The sequence below is a fragment of the Protopterus annectens genome, chromosome 11.part0 (genome assembly GCF_019279795.1).
Source record: "Protopterus annectens isolate FY-2018-M chromosome 11.part0, PAN1.0, whole genome shotgun sequence".
Classification (NCBI taxonomy): domain Eukaryota; kingdom Metazoa; phylum Chordata; order Ceratodontiformes; family Protopteridae; genus Protopterus; species Protopterus annectens.
Window position 1 is genome coordinate 240,075,043 of NC_056745.1, and position 26,585 is coordinate 240,101,627.

Consider the following 26,585-nt stretch of genomic DNA (forward strand, 5'->3'; position numbering starts at 1 on the left):
TTAAAGTACATGCCAAACTGGAGTCACTCTACCGTATCAAACCATGTAATGGCCGCTAGAAAAATAGTTTTCCATGACAGAAACTTGAGCTCCCAAGATGATGCTGGTTTGAAGGGAGAAAGAATAATATGGGATAGCATGAAATTCAAGCTCCAGGGAGAATAAGGAGTCTTCACAGGAGGTCTCACGTGAAAAGTACCTTTGAGGAAGGCCTTGGATAACTGGTGTTGCATAAATATTCAGTCCATCAGTACCTAGATGGAAATTAGATATAGCTGCTAACTGGACCCTAAAAGGTAGCAGCTGCAGCTCCTTCATGAAAAATCTCGGTCAAGAATTCTAGAATGGATGACAATGGAGCTTGGCAAGGATCAAGGTTTTTGTTAGAAGCGCAAATGGAAAATCTTTTCCACTTACTACTATACAATTTTCTGGTGGAAGGTTTGTGGGAAGCCAACAAAATTTGACTTGTGTCATCTGAAAGATTATGAAGCCTGACTAGACGGGGAACTGGAGAAGCCAAGCAGTTAACTTCAGTGACTGCAAGGAAGGATGGAGGAACTGGGTCCAGAGTCCATGGATCCAAGATATGATGGTAAAGAAATGGAAACCAAATCTGCTGAGGCCAATAAAGGGGCTATAAGAATGAGTCCTTCCCAGTGACTTCGCTTTCTGTAAAAATCTGGGTATCAGCAGAATTAGGGGGGAAATGCATAGAGGAGACCCGGGGGCCAATAGTGTACGAGTACATCCTTCGGGGGTTCTCCCGGAGGGGGGATCAGGGCAAAGTAGCTTCTGCATTTGGTGTTGATGTGGCTGGCAAAAAAAGATTGCAGCAAGGCTGGCCCCATTTGCAGAAAATCCTGTCCACAATCTCGTGTTGGAGGGACCACTCATGTGGCAACAACATTGCCCTGCTCAGCTTGTCCGCTATCACGTTGGATCTCCCCGGGATGTGTGTTGCCAACAGAAAGTGCTGGGATGACAGACCACTGCTAAACTCTGAGGACTTCTCAGCAAAAGGGGCAAGACTTGGTCCCGCCCCATTTGTTTAAATACCAGACCACGGACAGGTCTGTCTGTAAGGCAATTGTCCCTAGAGGGAGAGAGTCCTGAAAGTACTGCAACACCAGAAGTACCGCTCTCATCTCTAGGACATTGATATGCAAATGGGACTCTTGATCCGTCCATGTGTCTTGGGCAGTCTTTCCATGAAAATGCCCCACCACCCCATCAGGGAAGCATCCGTGGTCACAGTGGCTACCGGAGGGGGAAATACAAAGGGGCATTCTATTGTGACATATAGAGACATCAACCACCACTGAAGATCCCTCTTGCAAAAGTTTGTAATCAGAATCATATGGTTCATTGGCAACTCCTGGTAAGACCATTGAGTGAACAGGAGCCATTGAAGAATCTGCATATGCATCCTCTCCAATGGAATGGCTAAAATTGCTGCAGCCATCAAACCTAATACTTTCAAGACCTCTACGGCTGGAGCTCTGGTCTTTGAAACCAGTGATGTGATGTGTTGGCGAAGAATTGATAACCTTTCGACTGGAAGATGTAGAGTGGTGGTTGAAGTGTCTAATTCTGCCCCTATAAAGACAATATGCTGCGATGGCGACAAGGCAGACTTTTCAAAGTTGACCGTAATGTCTAAGTGGCTGCAGTGTGTCAGAGTGGATTCTGTTACCTGAATCAGTTGATGCCTGGTGATGGAGGTAAAAAGCCAATTGTCTAGGTATGGAAACACCTGGAATCCTAGACACCTCCTCAGGTGAGCCGTGACCACTGCCATACATTTGGCAAACACTCTGGGGGCTGTAGTGAGACCAAAGGGCAGGGCTCGAAACTGGCAGTGATTGGCTCCCAGCTGGAAACTTAGATTATCTCTGGATGGTCTGGCCATTTTTATGTGGTAGTACGCATCCTTGAGATTGCTAGAGCACATCCAATTGCCCTTTCCTAAAAGAGGGAAGTATGGACTGAAGCGTGGCCATCCGAAACGTCTCTTTTTACAAATTGGTTCAGTCTGCTGAGGTCCAAAATGGGTCTCCAGTCCCCAGTTTTCTTTCAAACCAAAAAGAATCTTGAGTAAGTTCTGAATCCTTTTTGGTCTGCTGAGACTGGTTGGGCGACTCTTTCTAGCAACTTGCGGACCTCTATGGTTGCTTGTTCCCTGTAACTGGGTGGAATGTCCAGGAATCTCTTGACTGGAATGGGTGGAGCGGAGAACGGTATGAAATACCCTCTGGAAATGATGCTTTGTACCCATCTGTCATTTGTGATATCTAACCAGGCTTCTGGGTACAAAGATAAGCAACCCGTGACCGCCTCCAGAGCAGAACAGTCGGGCCTCCTCTCAGGACTGCTGAGTCACCCTGGTGTTGCGGACCCCCTCTGCCATGAGGGTGGCGTCTTCCATTATTACCCCCTCCTCTGCCCCTGAAGGGGGGTTCTCCACGTGTGTCCTGAAAGGCTCCTTGGGCTTTCCGAAACCACATCTTCCCTCCCCTTTGGCAAAAAGCAGAGTAGGGGTGGAAAAACAGACTCTGGCGGCAGACAGAGTCTGTCCCTCCTGTTCACACCTGATCAAAGTTTCCTTTACCTTTGGCCCAAACAAGGATGAGCCGTCAAACGGGGTGTTTACAAATGAAGACTTGAAAGACTCTGTAAAGGAACAGAGGCACATCCAGGCATGCCTGTGAAGAGCAATCCCTGTACCTGCAGCCCTACTCGAACAGCCACATATGATAGACGAGTTCACAATGGAATTAAGGGTAGCAAGATGGGCCGAAACTTTGTCAGAGACACCTGCAGCTACAGTACCCAGAGAATCTCCCAGCTCCTTTAGGAGATCTCTCTGCAGTCTGGTAAAAATGGGTCAGATAGCTCAGTGATCGCAGAGTGAAAGTTGCTGAATTGAACCTGCGTTTCCCCATATCCATGATCCTGGATTCTGTTAGGAGGATGGATAGACTCAGAAGTTTGCAACAATTCCTTCTTTGTGGCCACCACCATGGCTTCAACAGGAACTCCTTTGGACAGAAAGAACTTATGGATAGGGGCAGAAATAAGTTTATTAGGCCTCCGAGGGACAGACTCCATGGCCTCCGAAGACTCCCACGCCCTACGAGCGACCAGTTGCATAAGCTCATCATAGGGTGGAGACACCCAGCAGGTGGAAGGTTGAGACCCGAAAGCCTTCAGAAGAACCAACTCGTCCTCAGTAAGTCTTTTGGATTGCCAATCACCCCTCTGCATAAGGATCTCAAGTATCTCCGCAAAGGAGTCATCCTCAGAGGGGGATCGAGGGGACCCTTCAGACTCCTCCAAGTCGATGTCAGATGTCAGGGACTCCTGTGGGGAGTCCAGGTGCCTCATCTTGCAGTCTCTTTCTGGGTACTTCCTCAGTGGAGACTTCTGGAGAAGTCTCAGAAGATCAGGGAGCGCTCAGTGGGGCTACCTGAGGCTCTGGGTCTCTACCCTTGGGATGACGGATGGTAGCAGAAGCGGACACAAGCACTTTAAGGGAAGAAGAGGCCAAACCTGGTGATGAGGAAGTCTTTGGAGACAACACTCGCCTCATGGCTTCGAAATCACCACAGCTCCGATGAGAAGGAGTCGATAGACCCGAAGGGACCATGATCCCCTCATCCACCAATGCCGTGGGCGCAGAGTTCACCAGAGCCGAAGCCCCGAGAGGAAGAGTCAGCACCGACAAGTCAGTGCAACTATACTCCCCGGATCCAACAGGGGAGCGTTGGCTCCTAGAGTCCCCGGTCAGCACCAAGGACGTCCGAGCAGATGATACTGGAATAGCCGTCGGCTCCAAAGATTCTACAATCATCACGTCGGCCTCCTCTGGCTCCGAAGGACCGGTATGGCTCGGAGGAGGAGTAGTCAAATTCAGGAAGTGTGCTCTTCAGTTCCGACACCCGGGTCGGAGCAGACAAAAATTTAGCTAGGCCTGGTGCTGTTAATAGCTTCTGTACCAGTCAATCCATGTCCGAATCAGAAAGGCTAACAGATGACCTGGAAGAAAGTACGGACGGTGCTGACTGGAGAAGTGAAGAAAAGGGGAGTCTCAGAGACCGGTTCCAAGCCAGAGTCCCGGCTGCGAAAGGAACAGACTGCCAGCTCCAAAGGCAGTGGAGCCGAAGTCACATTATATTCCACTTTTTTTATTTAGACTCAGAGGGAGATTTTGATGATTTGCTGGCCCCTTCCTGGTCAGACAAAGCATTTCCTCTTCCTCTCAGCCAGCATCCTAGTAGAAAAGGAGTAGCAGATACTGCAGGACTCCTGAAGGTGCACCTCACCCAAGCAATAAACGCACTGAACAATGTGAATCTGTCACAGATATTTTTTGTCGGCAGTCTGGACATTTTTTTAAAGCCAGACTACGGAAGTTTCTCCTCATCTTCAGATATCTTAATTAGAAAAATAACTATAAGAACCATCAACAGCTTTGACAAACGCCCAAAGAGGCCACTCTAAAGAGAATACAATACAAGATATTACACACACACACACACACACAAAAAAAAAATGAAGAAAACTTGCAAATGTGTAGAAAATCCCAAAGTCTCGGGCAACGCTGGAAACCAAGAGATCAGTGCCGCGGCAAACTAAATCTGGGGTAATTCCAGCAATGCATCATGGGATAAAGGGCTTGGTCTCTAGCTACTGGTAATCTTTGAGCTTTGCTAAACGGCCGTGTTGGAGCAGAGGATCGGCTTCGAACCCATCAGTGAAGAATAAATGGTGAGATTGAACAACTTCACATTGTTACTCTTGCCTTCTACTGCACAGAATTATATGTAAAGGCACTATTCTGTGGCTGTACAACAAGAAAGTGTGGTTAAGCATAGGACAACACAACACAGTGGGATATAAATAACACTAACACACACACACACACACACACACACACACACACACACCAAAGCAATGTTGCCTTAAATCATCATACCAATATCTACATGCTTTCCCTGTATGGATGATGCAGCAAGCTTGGATAATTAATAACCCTGAAGTTCCTGTACAGGAAGAAAAATGAAAACCTTGCCCTCCCTGGCACATCATGTAGGAGCCTGTGTCTAGTCCCTAAAGGAAGCAGTTATGGCCACTCGGTATACCTACTCTAGAAGAAATACAATAGACTAAAACACATGAACACATGCTGCTGAAATCATGTCCCATGCAACACAGGGCTACACTACAGTGCAACATCATGCATGCTCCCTGGCCCAGTGGATGTACACACCTGTCACATACCTCAATGTTAAACAGTACACTCATGGCTCATAGAACTAAATATGGGGAGCACAATCAGCCTGAAAATCCATTCAATCATATTAGCATTCTCACTGTGCTAACTGGCTTGTTGTGTTAGCTCAATATAAAAGCACTGCTACCATCTTACACAAGACCATTCAAACTCAAAAAATGAAACTTACTGGAATAACTGAAAGTGCAGAGCATGTGCTGCACTTGCACTACAGTGAGAAGGAAGAAAAGGCTGGGCTTGTAATGTGATTGTAGCAACCTGCAATTCCTGTAGTGCCCATCGAAGGAGGGCGACTCCAAGTTGTGTAGCTGAAACACATGCAAGAGAGTATACTCCATATCAGATATGGCACACACATTGGTGGTAACAGCACACAGTTATGTAAAAGTGTGTGGGTGCAAAGGCACTCAGCCACTCCAGCATCACACATACAGGGAAAAAAAAAAACCACAATACAGATACAACTTTGTATGCTTGTGGGGGGATGCAGTGGTGTTGAATACTGTAATACAGATTATAGAATCTAATCTACAATACATAAACTGTGCCCACCCTACATACCTGAAGGGTGCAGTACCACGCAAGGACAAATTTAACTGAAGGCTATATCCAGGGGGGAGACATGGGGGGGGGGCAGGGTCATGGACAATAATACAACGAAGTACAGCTCAGCACATACACCCATCAAATGACATTTTGCCTGCAGATGTCTGCGTATGGGTATCTCAGAGTCATGCCTGGAAAAGTTGATGGGCCAAGAAAAGTATTTTCTACTGCAGGCTCTCCATATACATGTCAAGTACCTAATGAGCAAATGCTCTGATGTCCACATGTCATGGACCAGATATGACAGAGTATAATGGAGGACAGAAATGCCATGGGAGAACATAACAGCTCCCTATTACAGATGTGTTCTGTTCTCCCTGGTAAAGCAGAAGGCTCATGACACCGAGGTGAACACGGCCAGCACAAGGGGTGGGCCACCAACCCTGAAGCAGCTTACAGAACTTGGGAGTCTTTGCTGTCATTTATTGGACAGGAAGATTGGCTCCTCATACCAGGTGGTGGCCTACATGTGGGTGTTGCCCCGATACTGACTACCCATGTGTCTGTAGGCTGTGTACCACATTAGTACTGATCATACTACTGTCACATATGGCTGTTGATGACTTGCATCCCTGGACTGCAAATACAACATCCTGCCTGATAAGGTAAGTGCAATCCAATAAAGTATGGAGAACAAAGAATCATGCAGCACAATTTACCATACACTGCAGTATGCATGTCATAGCGGGAATGTACAACCACAAGGCTTTCATATGTTTCAAGCATTCACAAGTTCCACTGCTGGGAAGTTCAGCACAGTGGGTCAAGAGACAGCTGAAGTCAACAGTGCTGCTGTGGCGGACAATGGTGGCAACTTACAGACGTCACATTCTGATGACATAGTAGTGCAATCTGCAATATTCTGAGGGGAAGCAACACAGACATCCACAGATAAAGAGGCATCTGTGGAGGTAGCAGTTGCACTCACATCCATGAAGCCAAACATACCGCATGTAGACAAAAGCCCTACAAGGGCTCTATGTTCCCACTAGAGGAAGCCTCCAATATGTGCAATGCATTCAACATGGGCATTTTCCCAACAGAGGACAGATGCATGGAACTTCAATGCTGCCATGACTATGGTAATGTCCTGGATATCCATGCAGCACTTGAAATCCACTAGCAAATTTGCAGGTTGGTGACCAAGGTTCAAATAGCTGCTACATAAAGCACTGCAGAGATGGCAAGTGTGGTTTGCTGCATACAGGATGTAAAACTAAACACAGTGACCTGTACTACTACAAGCACAATGAAGAGAGGCTGCCACGGAGGTCATTGGTAATACGTTTTGCCTTCTAAGTTCATATACACGAGAAGTTACGCCTACACCCCAGTCTGACTCTGTTGGCTATTGTCTCTGTGGGTCATGGGAAGGTCAGGACACAAAGCTGACATGCACAGGATGTCCCACATCAGAGGGCACTACGTACTGCAAACACCCCATTAGTGTCATTTACTGGCAGATGGTCTGGCACCCCAAGTGATTGTCATAGATGTTTCTCTGCCTGTTCCACCACCACCAACTCAGATCCACAAACCAAAATCTCCCTCAGGTCCACAAACCAGCACAACCTCCTGGGCACCTACTACTGTCCTACTCCTTAGCAAAGCAGTGGAACTCCCCCACCTTTGCAACCTTCCAAACCATACCAATTTCAAATCTCAGCTATTCTCACATCTATCAGCCAAATGGGAATGCCCATGTCACGCTACAACATAAACCCCTCTCCACCCCATCTCTTTCTACCCTGCACTGAAATCATTACCATTTACCAATTCTATTGCTTCATCTCAACCTAAAACAGTCTCTCCCTACCAGGGACTGATTTTCTCTCTGCTATTTAATGTACTATACTTTCCATAATCCAATTTTCTGGTACTCTCTCTCCATGCAAAATGGTCCACTTAACCTGCAAAGGGCTAGTAGCTACTTGTTTAATATTTACTTACAAAGAGCATATTTGACAAAAATGTCTTTCTGCAAACGTTCAGTTTACCCAACCTCCAAAAGGGCTAGTAACCTTTTGTTTATGTATTATACTTCTGTAAATGTTTTAATTGTTCTGTACAAGTCTTTGTTATTCTTTTGTAACATGTAATATGTAACTTGCAATATTTGGAGCTTTTCTCCCCAGGCCTCCACTGAAAGCAGGCTCTTTATGGCCTTGTGGACTTCCCCGCTCAAACATAAATAAATGAATGCTTTACCATGATGACTCTGCAAGGTCCCATGTTAACTCCATATCTGCCATTGGACATAGCCAGCCCTGACATGGTTAATCAGCAAAGTGCATGCAGCAAATAGTCAAGCAGTGGCATCCTAAACCAGTCACTGGACTCCCAATATTCCCATTTAACATTCACTTGCATGATGCTATTCTAAACTGCAATGCTGCAGAAAACTATAACAATTTCTTTCAAGTGATGACTGTGTCCTGGACACATCTTATAAGGTATATGTTTGTAGTCCGATGCACAGTTCTGCCAGCCCACACACTGCCCTGCATATCATGGGTTACAGCATGCATCATGCTATTCTGCTTTGTCCATATTGTGGCCTACAGTTCTGCGCACTCTATTACTGTGCTATATTAAGTATTATGTTTTATATACTTCTTGCAAATGGCATCTTTGAATCGCCCATACCCACTATCAGACCTGTTTTTACGCTGTGCATTGCACAACCTAAAAAAAAAATCCCAGTCAAATATACAGATGGAAAACCTCAAACTATGTTCTGCACATACATCCTAAACATGCAATATGGGCAAAAATACAAGGCAGTCAAATCAGGGAAGCTAGCAGGAAAAGTGTGAAACGCATCTGCCTTCCTAATTTTAAACAGGACTACTCAGTCACAAAAGCAGATACAGAATTTCTCAGAAATTAAAATAAATTTAGCATGTATACAGCAAACTAATTCAGTTCAAAAAGGTTTATAAAACAGAAACTATGTTTACATTCTTAATGTAAGTAGAAAGGAAATTAAAAAAAAGATCATCCTTATTTTTAGCGCAGGAAAAATATAGCCAAAAGGGTTTATAGTTAAGCCTTTATTTGAACTTATAAAAGGGGCTGACTCTCATACTATAAATTCCCAAGTAGGCACACTGCATGGGACACTGCCATAATTAACAAAATATTAACTGGTTGCAGTTTATTCTCATCCTTTTCATTACAAATACTAGCAACAGCACTCCGCCTAAAGCGCCACACTGAAGAGAAACATCTAAGCTAGTGTCAGTCATTGTCTGAAGCATCTGGAATGGGCCACTCTCTCACTCTCCCCTTTGGTCGAAGTGCTTGAAAAACCCTGCTGCTGAGTGTGAAAACAGGAAACATTATAAAAGGATGCCACGTCTTCTGAAAGCTAAAGAAAACTGAAACAAGCCAGCTGTCAAAGAATAACAGTGAAGTGTAGCATTAAATCTTTAAAAGTAAACAACTAGTAGGTATGAAAACAATGGATATTATGAGCATTACTCCAAGGAAAAACAATGCTGAACCTAAATGCAACTTCCTCAGCTATGAACCTTTCAATTCCAAAAAGAGATGAATCACAAAGCCAATGGTTTAGCAGGTTAAACTGCAAAATGTGGGAATATAAACTGAAGAAAAAGTGTGTTTTCTTAAAAATCAAGTGTACAACATTTATAGTGAGAAGGACACATCCATTTCAGCTTTTCAGTATTGCCCTTTCATTATCAGAATTGATGTGCTATCATTCACTGCCACTTCTAAAACTTTTAAACATTCAATATACATATACAAGCAATCCCACAGGCAGAAATGGTGTGGTGCATACAAGATTAAAAGGTTTTGATTTAAAACAGCATAATGCAAAAAGACTCCCCTACCTATTTAACAGTAGCCCACAGTAATAACGTTTGAGGTCAGGTCTTTGATACGTTTTATGACCACATTCAGTTGGTAGTCACAAAACATCTCAATTTGACTAGGAAGCCTTTCATGAAATACTAAAAACCAAAATAGGATTACACGGTACAGCTTCTTTCTAAGTATCATTGCTTTACAATTAATTTAATTTCTTGCTACACTCCTCATGATATAAAGTTGCAAATGACTTTGTAGAGGGGGAATGTCATAACAGGTATGGACACTCACTTACATAAGACTGCAAAATATTATGGGTAAGTGAAACAGGTACCTCTTTAGAGTAGCATCTTCTTACTTTCATTGTGGTTTCACATCACTACCACTACATATATTAAGTTTTCAGCGCGAGGTGTTCCACCTGCAAGAACCAGCTGGTAAATTGTCATTCTAGAAGTAAGAAACTGCTATTGCTGGAGTTAACACAGAAGTACAGTAGCTTACACATTAGTTTAGCCAGGTGGCGAGGCATTGTGGGTCCAGTCTTTCGTGATGTCATGGCACAAATTTTCAACTTTGATTTTTTTCTCAATGGGATATCCAGAACATAATTAAATGCATAAATAGTTGAGTATAAAATTGAACAAGCTGATATCGTGCATGGCACGGAAGTTAGATTTGGGATTTGATATGTTGCGTTTTAGAGCTGCTTGGAGATATGACCAATGCAGTTTAATAAAGGACACCAATACCAAATCTCAGTTAAGCACTTTTGTCTTATGACCAGACATCCTCAGAACTAGTATTTTTTTACCTTTTAATTTTCTCAGTTGAAGGTTTTGTTAGTTTTTTTTGGGGTTGGTTTATCTAGCCTTTCATAAAATGTAAGCATACATACCAGTTTTCTTGTTTTCCAGTGCAACTCATTTTAGGCTTCTTAATGAAAGTGCAGTTGATGAGATCACATGTACTGGAGTCAACAAAAAAATGAAAACACTGCAAGACTTGCAAACAGCATCTGAACTTGAAAATACAAAACATCTGTACTGAGGCAACCCTTCTGCACCCCATCAAAACTCCACTTCTCTTATATGCAAACTCCAAAATTGCTGAATCTTGGGAAGTGGAATCCCCAGGACACTGCATCAGCAAACTCAATTTTGTGGTACAAAACCAATTTCTCACACAATATTGACTGAAGTGTGCGTGTGTGTGTGTGTGTGTGTGTGTGTGTGTGTGTGTGTGTGTGTGTCTCAAAACGATGCAGTCACCCACACACTGTACACCAAGCTGTTCAGTACAGAGATACTGGTATGATTCCACAAAGCCATGTACATTACTTTGGTCTACAATGATGTAACATCGTAGCTCTAAACGTGTAAGCCTAAAACTATGATGCTATATAGATGCAGCTTGGGTTAAGAGAGTCCTCACACCAATATAAAATATGCACAGTGTGACAATGTGTGTTCCCATTCAAGAGACTTTTCTCCAGCCTATCAAATAGGCTTTTCAATACATCCCACTCTGTAAATGCACACTATCCAGTAAGGATAATCTAGCTAACAAAGTGAAATGCATAAATAAAACCCATGTACGGTCAAATAAGTATCTTTGCATATTTATGTTTCTCTCTCCCCAACAGAATCAAAAAGCAATTTAGACAAAGCACAATGTCCAGTGCAGCCAAGCCTGCCATTAACCAATGAAAACAGCTTTGGCAGAAGACTACATACTGATCTTCAACAAGTAGTTTCACTGTGGATTACAGAGAACAAAGAAAGAATGACATAAAATTATTCAACAACAATACCCTTTTTGGAAAGTATATGCAATTTTATTATATTATAAAATAAAACTCATTACTATAGTCAGGCACGAAAGATTATACACAGCCTCTTTTTTTTTTTTACCCAGGTAAATACTCTCAGCCATGAAACCCTTTTTGTGGTGAAATCCAGGAGCATTACTCAAGTTCACAGTTGTTGAAACCAATGGAGTTGAACCTAGGACTACAGGATGAACTCCTCAGCAGATCACCACTTTTAAGCCATTATACAATAAAAATACTCTCAGCCAAGAAACCCTTTTTGTGGTGAAATCCAGGAGCATTACTCAAGTTCACAGTTGTTGAAACCAATGGAGTTGAACCTAGGACTACAGGATGAACTCCTCAGCAGATCACCACTTTTAAGCCATTATACAATAACAGAACCTTACAACTGGGAAGAAAACTTATTTTCAAGAAACTCAAGCACACAAAATACATGAAGTGCCAGAGTTCAAACCTACTCACACAGTATACTAAATGACACCTACTCACACAATATATTTAACGATACCTAGTCATACAGTACGCTAAATGACAATCAAGGGTAAAGTTCCAATAACAAATTAAATTTGATTTTCCACATTCAAAACAGTTTCATGGCCAAACCATTACCTTCAGGTTTCAAGAGGATACAACATTCCAATGAAAAGTCCACAGATGCCTAGCAGTTTGGATTACACTGGGGGATGGAGGCATGGATCTTTAACCATCTACATTTCTGCTTTTACCATACCCAATTCTTAATGCCTTTCACTTAAGCCTCCGTTACCAGGGTGCTGCTAACAGCTGAGGAACATGCGTTTCCACTGCACATAAACAGTACAATAATACAACACTCAGCATGACGATTCAATCAGAAATTCTAGCAGGTAAACTAGTTACTACATACAACCACAGTATGAAGCATACACCTTGGAATGCCAGCCCTATTTACTCACTTTGACACAAGAAAAGATTGTAGATTGCCACAGGGAACTGTTTTAAAAGTTTACAACTGCTACATTTCTAAGCCCTGGTTCCTACAGTATTCTGCAACACATATTCATCAGTCTCCATAAGATGCAGTTACAAGGAAACATAAGCAATAAATGCTGTACTTGCAGAAAGACACTTGACACAATGTTATTTGCAATATGATGCACACAACCATTTGTATTACAATTTGTGAAACTGAATGAAAGAAAAGACGTACAAGACTTACCGTCTCATCCTTCCTGTTTAATCGGCTTACTATGACTACAGGTTGAACATTTTCTATGTTTGTTTTGCTACCCTTATCATCCCTCCACAAGAATACACCTGTGTTTATAGTGTGCCCTGAAGTATCACTCCAAACTTGCCTTCAAAACACATCTTCAGGAAACTTGTCCTTGCATTTAGCTACTTTCTCACAGCTCTTGCCAATCTGCAGATCCAGCTTTGCAACATGTACACATTCGTCAACATTTAAATAAGTAATGTTCTGTCAGCTCTCCCAATCTCAATACAACCTGTGCAATTTTCCTCAGCATCTATAATATTTGCTGGTTTTCTGCACCTCATTAACAAGACACTTGTATTGCCACTTTTCTCCCATCTTCCATGGCATACAGGTTTCCTTTTAAGCTGCTGTCGCCACAGCGAAACTCCGGTCCGCTATTGTGGAAGTAGATTTTTACGTGCTAGCTTGCCGGGCCCAACGTACAACCTTCAACGAAGGAATGCCCATTCACGCATGTGGACACACACAAGACGCTCCAACTGAGAATCGAACGTACAACATCCAACTGTGAGGCGACAACGCTACCGCAGCTTTCTATATGCAATAATCTAGTTTAAAAAAAACTAGGAAAGAGTCAGCCATACCATTTTCTGTTTCAAGTAACTGACTACTCTATATAATTTATATAGAGTAGTCAGTTACTTGAAACAGAAAATGGTATGTCACAGGCCAGTGCTGCCTCCCCTATAATTCTAAGAGACAAAAAATTGGACTATACCCGAGGTACATTCTCAACAACAAACACAGCACACCATTTCTCATGGATGTTCCAAATTACTTATGCAGATGCATCACAACTGTCTATCTATAGATGATACTGTTATCTGTCCCATCCACATCATATCATATTAGCCCATCCAATTACAGTTTTTGCTTGATAACCACTGTCTTCAAGCTGTTTGCCTTTTGTTTTCACCCCTCACATGTTTGGTGTATACCAGTAGCAATGCCACCCTCCCATTGGTAGTTATACTGCTAACAAACTACATTTTTATTGACCCATGTTGGTTATACTGGGGGTGTTATATTTATCATCAAGGATGCCATTCTCTCCCAGATGTTTACAAGTCCTTAACATATACAAATGGTGCAATTACCCTTATCACTGCCTGCAGGTTCTTTCATTTGCAGATCTTTGCTCTCCCAGATTTTAATTTCAGATTCAAATCTTAACTACGCCGTTCAAATAGTTGAAAAAACTGTGTTTTCATCACACACAATAGATATTACCTATAATCATCAAAAGTCTTACACCTGGGGATTATCTCAGTCGATTAACCAAAAAAAAAATGTCTAAAACTCTTCTGATCCAAGAAGGGCAGTTCTTAGCACAGACTATACTTCTTTTCTGACTGCATCATTCACCACAGGAACGTACAACACATACATGTTTAAGAGATAGCTACTCTACTTCAGAGGACAGAGCAACAAAACAGGGTGAATAGTAGGACAGAGAGATCTGGATCATAATTAATTTGTTATCTACTGCAGAAAGATGCCCAGTAAGGACCACCACTCACCAGGTACATGTTAAAAGCTCTTAACAAAATTATTTAAAATTATTTCAAATGTAAAAGTAATGCAATCAGGATTTGTACTGCTTCACTTTTATGTTGAGCAATGCTACTAACACACACACACACTGTGCAATTTAGTTGTGCAGACATACAACACACTTTCCCTGTCTATATGTCTATGGAATCTATACATTATGTACACAAAGTGTGTGTGTGCAACATATTATATAGCCACACATTTTACATACATTATATACACACATCCTGAAAAATGAACACAGAAATATTAAATGCAATGATTAAAATATATTTCTTTTATTGCCCAAATCAAGTTTTCCACTGTACCACCACATTCACAGGAAGGCTATTTTGTTTACTTTTTATTTCCCCGTAGTCCTAAAGTAATACCACCACTTCAGAGGAAAGCATAAATCTTAATTGTCCCCAAATTTGGCTCAGTTTAGCTCTGCCCCCAACAAAATGTCAATTTTGGAAGAAAATGCGGTGGATTACACTTAATAAATAAGAACAATAATTGACGTTGGGCTTGTTTTATTATAATTGACATTAAACTTCTTTTACTTCAACAAATCCATGTTTATTCATATTCTCCATCAACGTCTCAAGTCACAAAAACTAATATTGAGTTATTATGATGATTTCTGAAGTTGTCCCCAGTACTGACAGTACACATTTAAGAGCTATGGAAGGAAGAGGCATGTTAATCTAGTCTTCAAGATCTTAAGATTTCATACGTGCAGGAAATATGTCACCTATGTGTTCTACCATATTCGTGCACAAACACTCTGTGACCAATGCAACAAGGTACCAATTACAGTCAAATGAGCTTATGAAACCCAATAAATTCTACATCTGTAGAAAGGTTAAATGAGTGACCAACTCCAAATATTCATGTCTGCACACAATTACAATAATATCCTTGAGGCAATACATGGGCTTAACCATTACCCACCAGTGCAAGCAGCTTAGCTTGCGGCTAACAACTCGTTACATTACCCAGTGTGGTTAATGTATTGCTCTGCTTTAGATGATGGTTCCAGACTTGGGGGCGTAGTTGGGTAACAAATATTATAAAACATGGGAAAAATCGTTGAAGACTGCAGATGTCTACAACTAATTCAGTGGACTTGAAACTAGGCTGCACTTCTGATTACGGTACTAGTCTTCCTGGCAAAGCCGTCTGGATTAGAATGGGTTTAGCTTTAATCTTTTATGTGCTGGCAAAAAAATACACTGCACCGGGTTGCAGAGTCAAGAAAAACAGACTGGGTCCGCACAAAATCAGTGTAAAGGTTTTTCAGGACAACACACAAAAAATGTATAGGATTCTCTAAAAACAATACTGCGGGATCCTGTTTGCGCCCAACTTCATCCCATCACAACAGATGGTTTCACTCTCTCATTAAAAGAAAAGTTGGTACTTACTGTACAATCGCAGTCCTGTTGACATAAACCAAAATCAGTTAAATCATCGGAAAGAAAACAATCCGACGGTTAAACGGTTATTCTTGCATGTTAAATTCCAACAGACCTTTCGATTTAATAACGCTGCAAATCCGTTGTGGATTGGCAAAAGTCACAAAGTACCAAGCCACCAAACCAGAGGAAGGAAAAGTTAAAAGGAGTAGCTGAAAGTCTTACTGAAGCTAAGAGCTGTGTGGTCCGAGGGGAGGTAACTTAAAGTTATGCGAAGTGCTCCCTGGCCGACCTGCACTCCCTCCTCCTCTTGTGAGCACAGTCGCTGCAGCCTGTGCTGCGCAGTTTCCCAGCTCTCCGGTTACAGTGCTAAGATATCAAGAAAGAGGCTATTACTTCTGCACATATGTAACGGCACTGGGACAGCGCCGCCAACTGCATTGTGGGAGTTCTTAAGGCCCCAGTGCAATACCATGGTTACAGATAAAATCCCATCGGGAGCTGCGCACTTCATGGCAAGTGTTGTTTTTATGGTTTAATGTGAGTGAACGCCGGGTTGCTCCTTGTGATAGTTATACACGTGTACCTCATTATCATCTTTAAACCGTCTGTGTTCCTCGCAATTCTACATTGTAAGGGTCTGTCACACATTTAGATTTAGGATTTACATTTATCCATAGTTCTTCAACTGGTCAGGGACACTTAAAATATTAGTACTATTAACTTAAGACTTTGACAGAATAAGATAATGTGAATTAGTATACCTTTCTGAGGTAAGAGTTGTGTATAACTGTTAATTATTGTCAATATTTATTAAGTATATTTCACCATTTTTCTCCAAAAGTCATCAATTTTAGGATGGCTTATGAGGGAACGAGCTAAATTTTGAATCAAAATCAAGGGATATGCTTATATACATGGTTTGGCAAATAATTCTAAATTATTGTAATTAAGCAAAATAACTTCGTGTAAGTATAAAGCAACTCCTTAAACATCCTGCGAGTTTCGTAGTTGACGTTGTTAGTAAGTTTTTCCGCATTTTGTCCATTTGTTTCACATTATTAGAGAAGTAGTGTGCCGCGTTTTCGGAGTGGGAAGATTGAGAGGAATAGTAATGGGGTAGGGTGCATGATCATGCAATTACAAATAATATCGCTTTCTCAAAATTGCATCCAGTATGTAAACTGTACGTCAGCTTCTATGACTTGTCTTTTAGCACACAAACCATGGTCCAAAATTTATGAGTTATACAGATCAGACTCCTGTCTTGAGACATCTCTCAGCGTGACTGATCCTTTCCTGTGTTATATATCCTAAATACGGGGGAGCTCAGAAAATACCCTAAACTAATATAGATGAAGGTCTTAACTGGATGGTCATCGATATGACAAGTTCTCCGGTTTCCTCCCACATCCCAAAGACACGCTGTCGGTGAATTGGAAACTGTAAATTAGGGTGTGTGTGTGTGTGGGGGGTGCACGCGCGCGCCTTCTGTGGAAGGTTGGGCGCCGGGCTGGCAACTCGACACCGTAAAACTCCACTGACAATCATGAGAGGACAAGTGATCCGCTGTGGCGACCCCTAACCGGGAAAAAGCCGAAAGAAGAAGAAGTTCAGCGCTGTCATCTTCGTCGTCTCACTCGTGCCCATTTATGTATTTAGTTTGTTTACTGGGCTAGTAGTAGTACATTAATCACAGTCGATGATTACAAACGCAGCCTAGATTAAGAAATTCACAAATAAGTAAACCCGAAATAATTCACAAGCGCAGAGTAATCACTGAAGGTATGGAATTCAGCACTGAAAAAAATGAGCTAATATTATTTAGGGTTGCCACGTTTTTCAACTGCCCAAAGTGAGACATTTTTGTAGAAATGTGATATTTTGCATGACTAAACATACTCACGGCTAGCGCAAAGGAGAGAACTTCACTTTTTTGACAAAATAAAAAACTTATTCTTGTAGCATTTGAGTTGCTTATGCAATTTTGTGTAACAGTTAGGTATTTCAGACAGAAAATAACTGTTTTATGCAATTATTAAAGAAAATTATGAAATATTTATTTGTTCTAAAATCTCAGGACATTTGCATTTTTTAGTTTTGCTTGCAGGACACAACTGCCTAAAGAGGGACTGTTCCTCGCTTAGGGGGACAGCCGGTTGGTAACCTAATATTTTTAACAGTGGAGTAAAATGAATGTGAATTACTTTTTATAGTAAATATGGGAGGTAAGCAGCAGGTGAGAGCAGATGGTGGCAAATAGAAGTGATATAGGTGAGGGAGGAGCATACCTCTCAACCTCTTAGAGCAAGAAATCTGGACAAAGCCAAAAATAAAAGTGGGACAAAGGCCCAAAAATAGTGACAATTTTTAAATATTGCTCTTACAAACTTAGAAAGTTGATAGAATAACAGGTTTTGCATTAGCATGAATTTTATGAAGGGTTTGAAGACTGAAACTTAAATGTATGTCATTATTTTCTAACCTAAATCTTTAATGATTTGCCACTAGCTTGCCAGAAAAAAACACAATTTTATGAAAAACTGAGCAAAAATATGAGGGAAAATCTGGACATTCTGTGAAAATCTGTACAGTTGAGAGGTATTAGGTGGAAAACGCACTCAGCAGTCAGATATTTGATGGAAGTGTCTTGATTTTGTTTGTGTGTTTTAAGCTGGTCCTGAATTTGTGCTTGACAAAATGTTGCCCCTTTAGAAATTAGTTGCTCACAATGACTTGTATGGTATATGCTTGGCAACACCTATGCACATTCCACAACCCTTCCAGGCTTCTTTTAAAACAGTTCAACACAAAGAGATGAGAGCTGTAGACATAGGTTTGAATTCCAGTACTTAATCCCTTCTGCTACCCTAATTACATTTCCCAACCTTTGTTCCATTAGTAGGTTATGTTCATAAGTTGAAAGACAAGTATTAGGCTAACTCAAACTGCCTTCTCAACCACTGAGAACTGGATGCTTCAAAACCACCTCTGTCTAAATGCCAACAAATCCAAAATTCTGCTATTCTCACTCACAAAATCCCTCCCTCTCGATAAAAACTCTTTCCTAATTATCAGCCATGCCAACTCCACCATAGAAGTCGTTCCTTTTGCTAAACTTCTTGGGGTTACTATAGATGAACACCTAAAATTCGATACCCATATTCTGCAAAATATTAAGAAAACACAATAAAAACTTGCCATGCTGTACAGAAACTTCCACTTTCTCTCTCTTTCTACAAGACAAACCATCACCACTACCTACTTACTACCATCACTATTGTACTGTGTTCCCCTACCAACTAACATATCTTCCTCTATCTCTTCCAAACTAGAAATCTGTTATAATAAAATTTCAAAATTTGCCACCAAATCCAAATACTCCTCCCACTACTGTACTGTCCTCTGCCTGCCAAATTGGCTAGAACTCCCCAAATACCTTGACTACCTCCAACTCACTACAGCCCACAAGCTAATATTTAAACCAACTAAATGCTCAGCACTAACATCTTACAATCATACACCCCACACAGAACTCTAAGATCTGCCCACCAAAATCTAATCACTGTCCCCAAACCAAACCCTCCCGCTGGTCAGCTTCTCCTATCCTTTTCCTTAGCCAAAAAATGGAATTCTCTCCCTCCTTCTCTAAGAACTTCTGAAAACTTTGAACACTTTAAAACTCAGCTCCATTCCTACCTCTCCTCTAATTGGAAATGCAATTGCATTCTCCCTACCTAACTTACTAGTAACTCTACTCCATACTGATTTCCTGAACAACTGCCTCATTCTGAATATAATGTAATCCAACATCAATATCATGAATGTATATATTGTAAATAGTTTACTTTCTGCCTTTTATTCTCCCCTTTCTGGGAATGATTCTCATTACTGCCATCATACAATTTTAGATGCTATGTAACCAAAGAACAACAAATTGTCTCTAATTTCAAAATGTAATGTATGTTTTTCCAATGTTTTCTATTATACAACTGCCTCACTCTGAATATGTCAATATCATGAATGTATATATTGTAAATAGTTTACTTTCCACCTTTTATTCGTCCCTTTCCAGGAACAATTTTCTTTACTGCCATCATACAATTTTAGATGCTATGTAATCAATGTACAGCTTGTCTCTAATTTGATATGTAATGTATGTTTTGTAACTTTTCTATTATACTTTGCTTATTTTTACTATGTAATATGGAGCTTTTCTCTCTGGGTCTCCACTGAAAACGGGCTCCCTGAGCCCAGTGGATCTCCCCGGTCATCAAACTGGAAATAAATAAATAAGCTGTTCTTGTGGACCATTTTAAGCCCAGCCAATTTCCCTTTCAAAAGTGAAAATGAAACCCTGTACTTTAGGTCTGTAAGGTTAACACCTTAACATTATACCAAACCCCAGCCAAAAAAGAAATTGATATAGTGTCCTGTTCTATTTGACTAGTTATTTTGGACCTGCTCTTCAAAACATTAATTAAATGATCCCCTACCTCCAGATATTTGAAAAGGGGTGAGTGTGTACAAAAAAGTGTAAATAAAGTTCAGTGCTGCAAATACCAGTCAGGAATGGATAATGTAGGTTTTATACACTAGCTGGTCTTGTTTGATCAAGAGGGCAAACAACTGCAGGTAATCCCCTGCATGGCCCACAGATAGCTTTTTCTTACTGCATCAGTGTAATTCTAAGCTTTTTAAAAAGTGTAAGCTATATTTTATATTAACATAACTTTAAAAAGCCTAATACTGGGAAATCATTGTTTATTTTGATGCTGAGTGTATGTGTGTGTGTGTGTGGGGGGGGGGGGGGACAGTTACATGGTTATGTTTCCTACAAACTAATATCCAAGATGCTGCTATTTGTCTGTTAAAATGAAACAGTCTTACTACTGCCTGGCTAACTCTACATTTACAGTTACTTCTCTACTTAATGTGCTGTAAATGATTTTTCTGTCAACAGAAACTTCATTATTTTGGGTGATTTTAACTCTCCTTCAATAAACAGGGACATCTATACCTCCAGGCTGCAATGTAGAATATGTTCTTGCCTTTACTGCTGCAGTATTCCTAAATGTATGTGATTCCCTGCGCAGAAGCCTGACATCCAGGCAGTCTTCCAAAGACTTCTAAATTTAAAAGGTATGCTGAACATCACCATATGCCCCAGGAGGAACACCCGTTCAAGGAACCAAAGAGGTAACAAACGTGTACATAACGGAAGGCTAAGAACTAGGGGGATGGAGAGAGGGAGGGAGCGAATACTGCAACAGCGAAGGCAAGGACATCTACTATTATGGTAAGATTTTACACAACTGTATTATGTCCTTACATTCACTGCTGCAGTATTCCTAACTATATGGAAGAGCACCAAAACTCAAGAGGAGAAGTGTCCCCTAAAAATATGAAGAACTGAACTAGCAAAACCAGCCCTAGCTCTAGAGACACCATTCAACTTGTAGTGCTTGGTAAAGGTATGCACAGAAGTCCAGGTAGCTGCTTCAAGAATATAATTAGTATCTAAGTCTTTGAAAAAAGCACCAGAAGAAGCCACAGCTCTAGCAGAAGGAGCCTTAATTGAAAAAGGAAGGTTCTCACCATGAAAATTGTAACAAAAGGAAATAGCCTTAGCAATACAAGAAAAATAGTTTACTTGGATACAGCAAGCCCCAAAGATCTAGGATGAAAAGAAGCAAACAACTGATCAGATTTTCTAATAGCCTTTGTCATATCCAAATAAACTCTAAGTTGCCTGTGCATGTCCAAAGCATGTAGCACCCTCTCACTGTCAGTTTGTGGAGAGGGGAAAAAGTAAGCAGATTAATAGACTGAATAAGTGATAGCTCATTAACCACCTTTGGCATAAAAGAAGGGTTAGTGCGCAAGGATACTCTGTCCTCATGAAAAATCAAAAAATGAGGACAAGCCATAAGGACCTGCAACTCAGACACCCATCTGGCAGAAGTAAGTGCTAACAAAAGAACAATCTTCCAGGAACAATGTTGCAAGGAAGCTGAAGCAGCAGGCTCAAAAGGAGCCTGAGTCAACTTCTCCAAATCAAAATTAAGATCCCAGGGAGGAGGAATAGGCTTCCTGTGAGGTCTAATATTAAGGACACCTTTAAGAAATTGTTTAACCGCCAATCTAGCAGCTAAAGGTGGAGAAAACGACAGACAAGCAGAGATAGCCGATAGGTGGGCCTTAATAGAAGAATAGGCCAAACCAACATTGAACAACTCACACAAATAAGAGAGAACCAAAGGAGCATCCACATTAAGTGGGTCCAGGTTACAAGAGAGACACCAAAAAGAAAACCTCTTCCATTTGGATAAGTAGGATTTCCTAGTTGCAGGTTTCATGGGCTCCTGCAGGACTTGCAGCATGTCCTCAGAAAAAAAAGTTGTCTATTAGGAATCTAAATCATACCACCCACAGTGTCAGGTGAAGCGTGGATAGGTGGGGATGGATAAGAGATCCCTTGTCTTGTGTGATTACATCCACCCTGTGAGGTAACTTGTAATGATTGCCCCTGACTAGATGCAAAAAAAGAGGCAACCACTGTTGTCGTGGCCAAAAGGGAGTCACCAACAAGATTTTGGGAGCATCCTATTGAATTTTGAACAGGACTTTTGGAATGAGAGGAAGGGGAGGGAATGCATAAACATACCCTTCCAAGAGAATGAGAGGGCATCCACTTTCCATACCAGAGGACCTGGGAGTCTAGCACAAAACGGAAGAAGTTTTCTATTCAGAGGGAAAGCAAAAAGATCCACTTGAGGAGTGCCCCACTGGTGGATAATGTCCAGAAACACATTCCTATGAAGTATCCATACATGGAACTGAATTAAGGACCTGCTCAGAGTCTCTGTCACAATGTTCTGACTGGAAGGGATATAAACTGCCTGAAGAGTCACTTGATACCTGACAGCAATATCCCATACCAGACGTGCCAACTGGCAAAGAAGATGAGATCTCGTCCCTCCCTACTTGTTGATATACAACAATACTGTGGCATTGTCTGTGAACACCTTCCGAGGCCCTGGAGAAAAGAGAGACTGAAAGGCCTGAAGAGCCAGCAGAAGAGCTCTCATCTCTTTGACATTGATGTGCTTCTTCTGCTGACAAGGCGACCATACTCACTGTACGTTTAGGGAGCCAAAAGTCCCCCCATCCCATGTCTGAGGCATTTGTGAACAATTAATGAGAGGGAAGATGGGGATGAAAAGGGATCCCTGGATTCTGAGACATCTACTAAATCCACCAGAGAAGTTCCTGTCTGAGGCAAGGAAGAAGAGGAACTACAAATTCCAGAGGATGAGTATGTTGAAGCCTCACTGACTTCAGAAACCGCTGAAAGTTTCTCATATGAAGTTTGGCCAGAGGAAGCATTGGAATGGTGGATGCCATGAAACCCAGAACTCTCAGAAACTCCCTGGTGGTAATGGAAGCTAGAGGAAGGAGAGTGTGGAAGAAAGAAATGAGAGTTAATGCCTTTGGAGGTGGCAGGGATGCAAACATTGGCACTGTCTGAATCCTGCAACCCAGAAAAACATGACCTGGGAAGGAGGCAAAGAAGACTTTTTGAAAGTTATAGTGAACCCCAGGTTGTGAGGAAGGTATATGGCAAATTGAAGATTTTGCAAAAGGGTCTCTGGGGAGGATGCCTGAATCAACAGGTCATCCAAGTAAGGAAAAAAATTGGATTCCTTGAGATCTGCAAATGGCAGTCACCTGAGAAAGATATTTGGTGAATAACTTGGGGCAGTAGAAAGTCCAAAGGGCAAAGCAGAGAACTTAAAATGCCAGGAAGCAACAGAGAAATACAAAAACCTCCTGAAAAAGAGGATGGATTGGAATATGGAGATAAGAATCCTTGAGATCCAGGGGCACCATATAGGCTTGAGAGAGCAAGAGAGAAAACAGAATCTGAAGAGACAACATCCAAAAGGAGGGTAGCTTTAGAAAAGTGTTTCAATGAGAAAGGTCTAGAACAGGTCTCCAAGTGCCCTCTTTTCTAGGCACTAGAAAAAATCAGCAGTAGAGCCCTTTCCCCCTTTGGGACACAGGCACCTCTTGAATAGTACCCTCAGACAAGAGATCATGAAGAACCTCTGGTAAAAAGGGAGGCTGAAGAATGCCCATAAAAAGAGAACGGGATTTCCACACCATGAAGTAGCCTTGACGAATGATCAACAGAACCCAAGAATCCTTAGTGATCTGAAGCCAAACAGTAAGAGAAAGAGAAAGGTGAAGAAAAGGAGGAATGAGTCTGGGAAGGGACAGATAGTCAAATAGCGCCAGGTTTGTCCAGGAAAGAAGGCTTCAGAGTCCCCAAAAATTGAGTAGCCTTAGCAGGCGGAGCCCATTTGCCACTCTTTTTACCTTTAGCGGAAGGACAGGATTGCCTCCAAACAAAGGCAGGGTTAGCATGGTAGTTTCTCTGAAATCTAGGCACAGGAGAAACAAACACATGTTTAAGCTCCCATAAGGCCTTACCCTTATCCTGAAGAGACAAACAAATCAGTATCAGCTTCCCCAAACAAAAGTTTAAAATCCAGAGGAGCATCCATCAACTCAGCTTTAATATCATCAGATGGAGGTTGAAGCCTAAGCCAAGAATACCTCCTGAACCAAAAACGGCAGTCCTAGAACAGGTATCTGCCACATCATAACTACATTTAATAGAATGACAAACAACTTGAGAGAAAATCCTTAGCAAGGAAAGAACAGAAGCTTTACCTTCAGAGTCTGGAAAATCACAAATAAGTTGACAGTCCTGAGAAAGAAGAGCCAACATATACCTAGACATATGGGTCTGATAATTAATAGCCCTAAAAGCTAGGGTAGCATACATGTAAATCTTTTTGCCCAGCCTGTCCATAGTTCTGCTGCCTTTGTCAGAAGGCAATAATATGGGCGAAGGAAGCAAATGAGGCAGCTTATAAGAGGCTACGGACACTACTGAGAAGTCAGCAGCAAGACATTTATATAAAAAAAGAACAATCCTCAGGAACCATATAAAGCTTATCAGGCTTCTTGGGAACAGGGGGAGAGAATCAGGCACCTGGGAGGCATTGTAGAAAGCATCCAGTAAAGCAGCCAAGACAGGAGGAATAGCCACAGGTTTAGGAGAGTCCAACTGCAATAACTGATAGTACCTGTTATGGATATCAGAAACCTGAGTGCAATTCCACTTAAAACAATCCATCATCCTAGAGAATGTGTCACCAAAGGAAATTTCCACCGAAGGAACATTAGGACTATTAAGTTCCTCCTCTTCTGACCCATAGTTCAAAGGAGAAGGAATTTGAGTCGAATAAGTTAGGAATTTGTCAACAGAATCTGACTCATCCTCAGATGAATCCTGGTCTTTAGGCCTTTTAAGAGGAGTAGAGGACCAAGGAGGAGCAAGAACTGAAACTCCATGAGGAGGCTTTAAGGACATTAAGGCGGAAAATAACCCCTGAGTAAAAACTGCCACTCACTTTGTGGATGCCTAGGAACAGAAGAAACATGTTTAATGTTTTGTTTCTTTTTTTAGGCATGTCCTGAGAAGGCTCAGATCCAGGACAACAGTCGAGAACTGTAGCAGGAACTTCTTCCCCAATTAAAAATGGAGGAACTCCCATAGGCCCCTCAGAAAAAACTCAATTGTGGTTCCCACTGAACATCTGAGATGGATGCCTGCAAAGCCTCTTTGGATGTGCCACCAGCCGGATCCTCACCGGCCTCCAACATGGTCATGGCAGAGAAATCTGACAACACAGCCAGGTGTTCCTCTGGGTTCATAAGAACCTCAGGAGAAACACCTAGCAGAGGCTGTACAGTGGAAGATTCTAGTCGTACCTTTTTCACCTTCTTCTTCTTCCCTAATGGCTGACCTCAGGGCGAGAAATTCCTTCCATTGTATCTTTGGTGAATAGCTTAGGATGCTGAATCTCAAGATACAAGGAAAGGAAATAAAGTGTAGTGTGAAGGGTTTTTGGAACAAACACTTGACAAATAGAACAAGATGCATGATTGTGAGGTGCACCTAAGCAAAAAAGACACTTATCTTTGGGGTCTCTATGAGAAATCTATCTCCCACACTGGCATTTACCCTTCCTGGATGACCTTAACCCCAAGGAACACAAAATACAAGAAAAAACAAAACCCCAACAGGGCACTTAACTTGCAAAAACAGCAAACAGGCATAGGAAGTCACTGGAGAATGTAAATGTGTTCACCTGGCAGAAAATGGATGCAGGTAAACAGATTGATGGTGTAAAAGGCACATTAAGACTGGCAACAAAGAAATTCTGTTTTGGTCGGCCTGAACATCACCTTTATGCCCTACGTTATGCAGGGAGGGTATGGTGACATTTGGCATACCCATTAAATTCAGACATCTTTGGAAGACTGGCTGGACGTCGGGCTTCCATACCATGGAATCCCATATAGTTAGGAATACTGCAGCAGTGAATTTAAGGACATCTAAAATGCTTCTTTCATGGGACCTGACAATAAACCTGGGTGCTTAATTAATAGTGGTAAACATAACCTTTCAGAGTCAGTCCTTAAACTGCTTAAATTTAGCTACAGATTCTGTCCCTGATGAGTGGTGCACTACCATCATAATACCCTAGTCTGACCTTACAACAGATTCAAGTAAATACTGACCTATCAGTCTTACAAGCATCATCTGCAAAGCCTTGCAATATATTATAACTGACACCATTAACTGTGACATCAAGAATCTTATTCAACTTCATCACAACAGTATGGCTTTGTGAAAGTTAAATCCTGATTGTTGAATCTTTTAAG

The 26,585-nt window shown here is 41.6% G+C and overlaps 1 long non-coding RNA gene across 1 annotated transcript in view; it reads right to left on the bottom strand.

Moving 5' to 3' along the window:
- LOC122815296 overlaps positions 1-16,279 on the bottom strand; it is a 520,377-nt gene extending 504,098 nt beyond the window's left edge. The window contains exon 1 of the long non-coding RNA XR_006366944.1: positions 15,792-16,279. This is a non-coding gene — a long non-coding RNA (uncharacterized LOC122815296). The remainder of the gene's footprint in view (positions 1-15,791) is intronic.
- Positions 16,280-26,585: the final 10,306 nt, after the last annotated feature.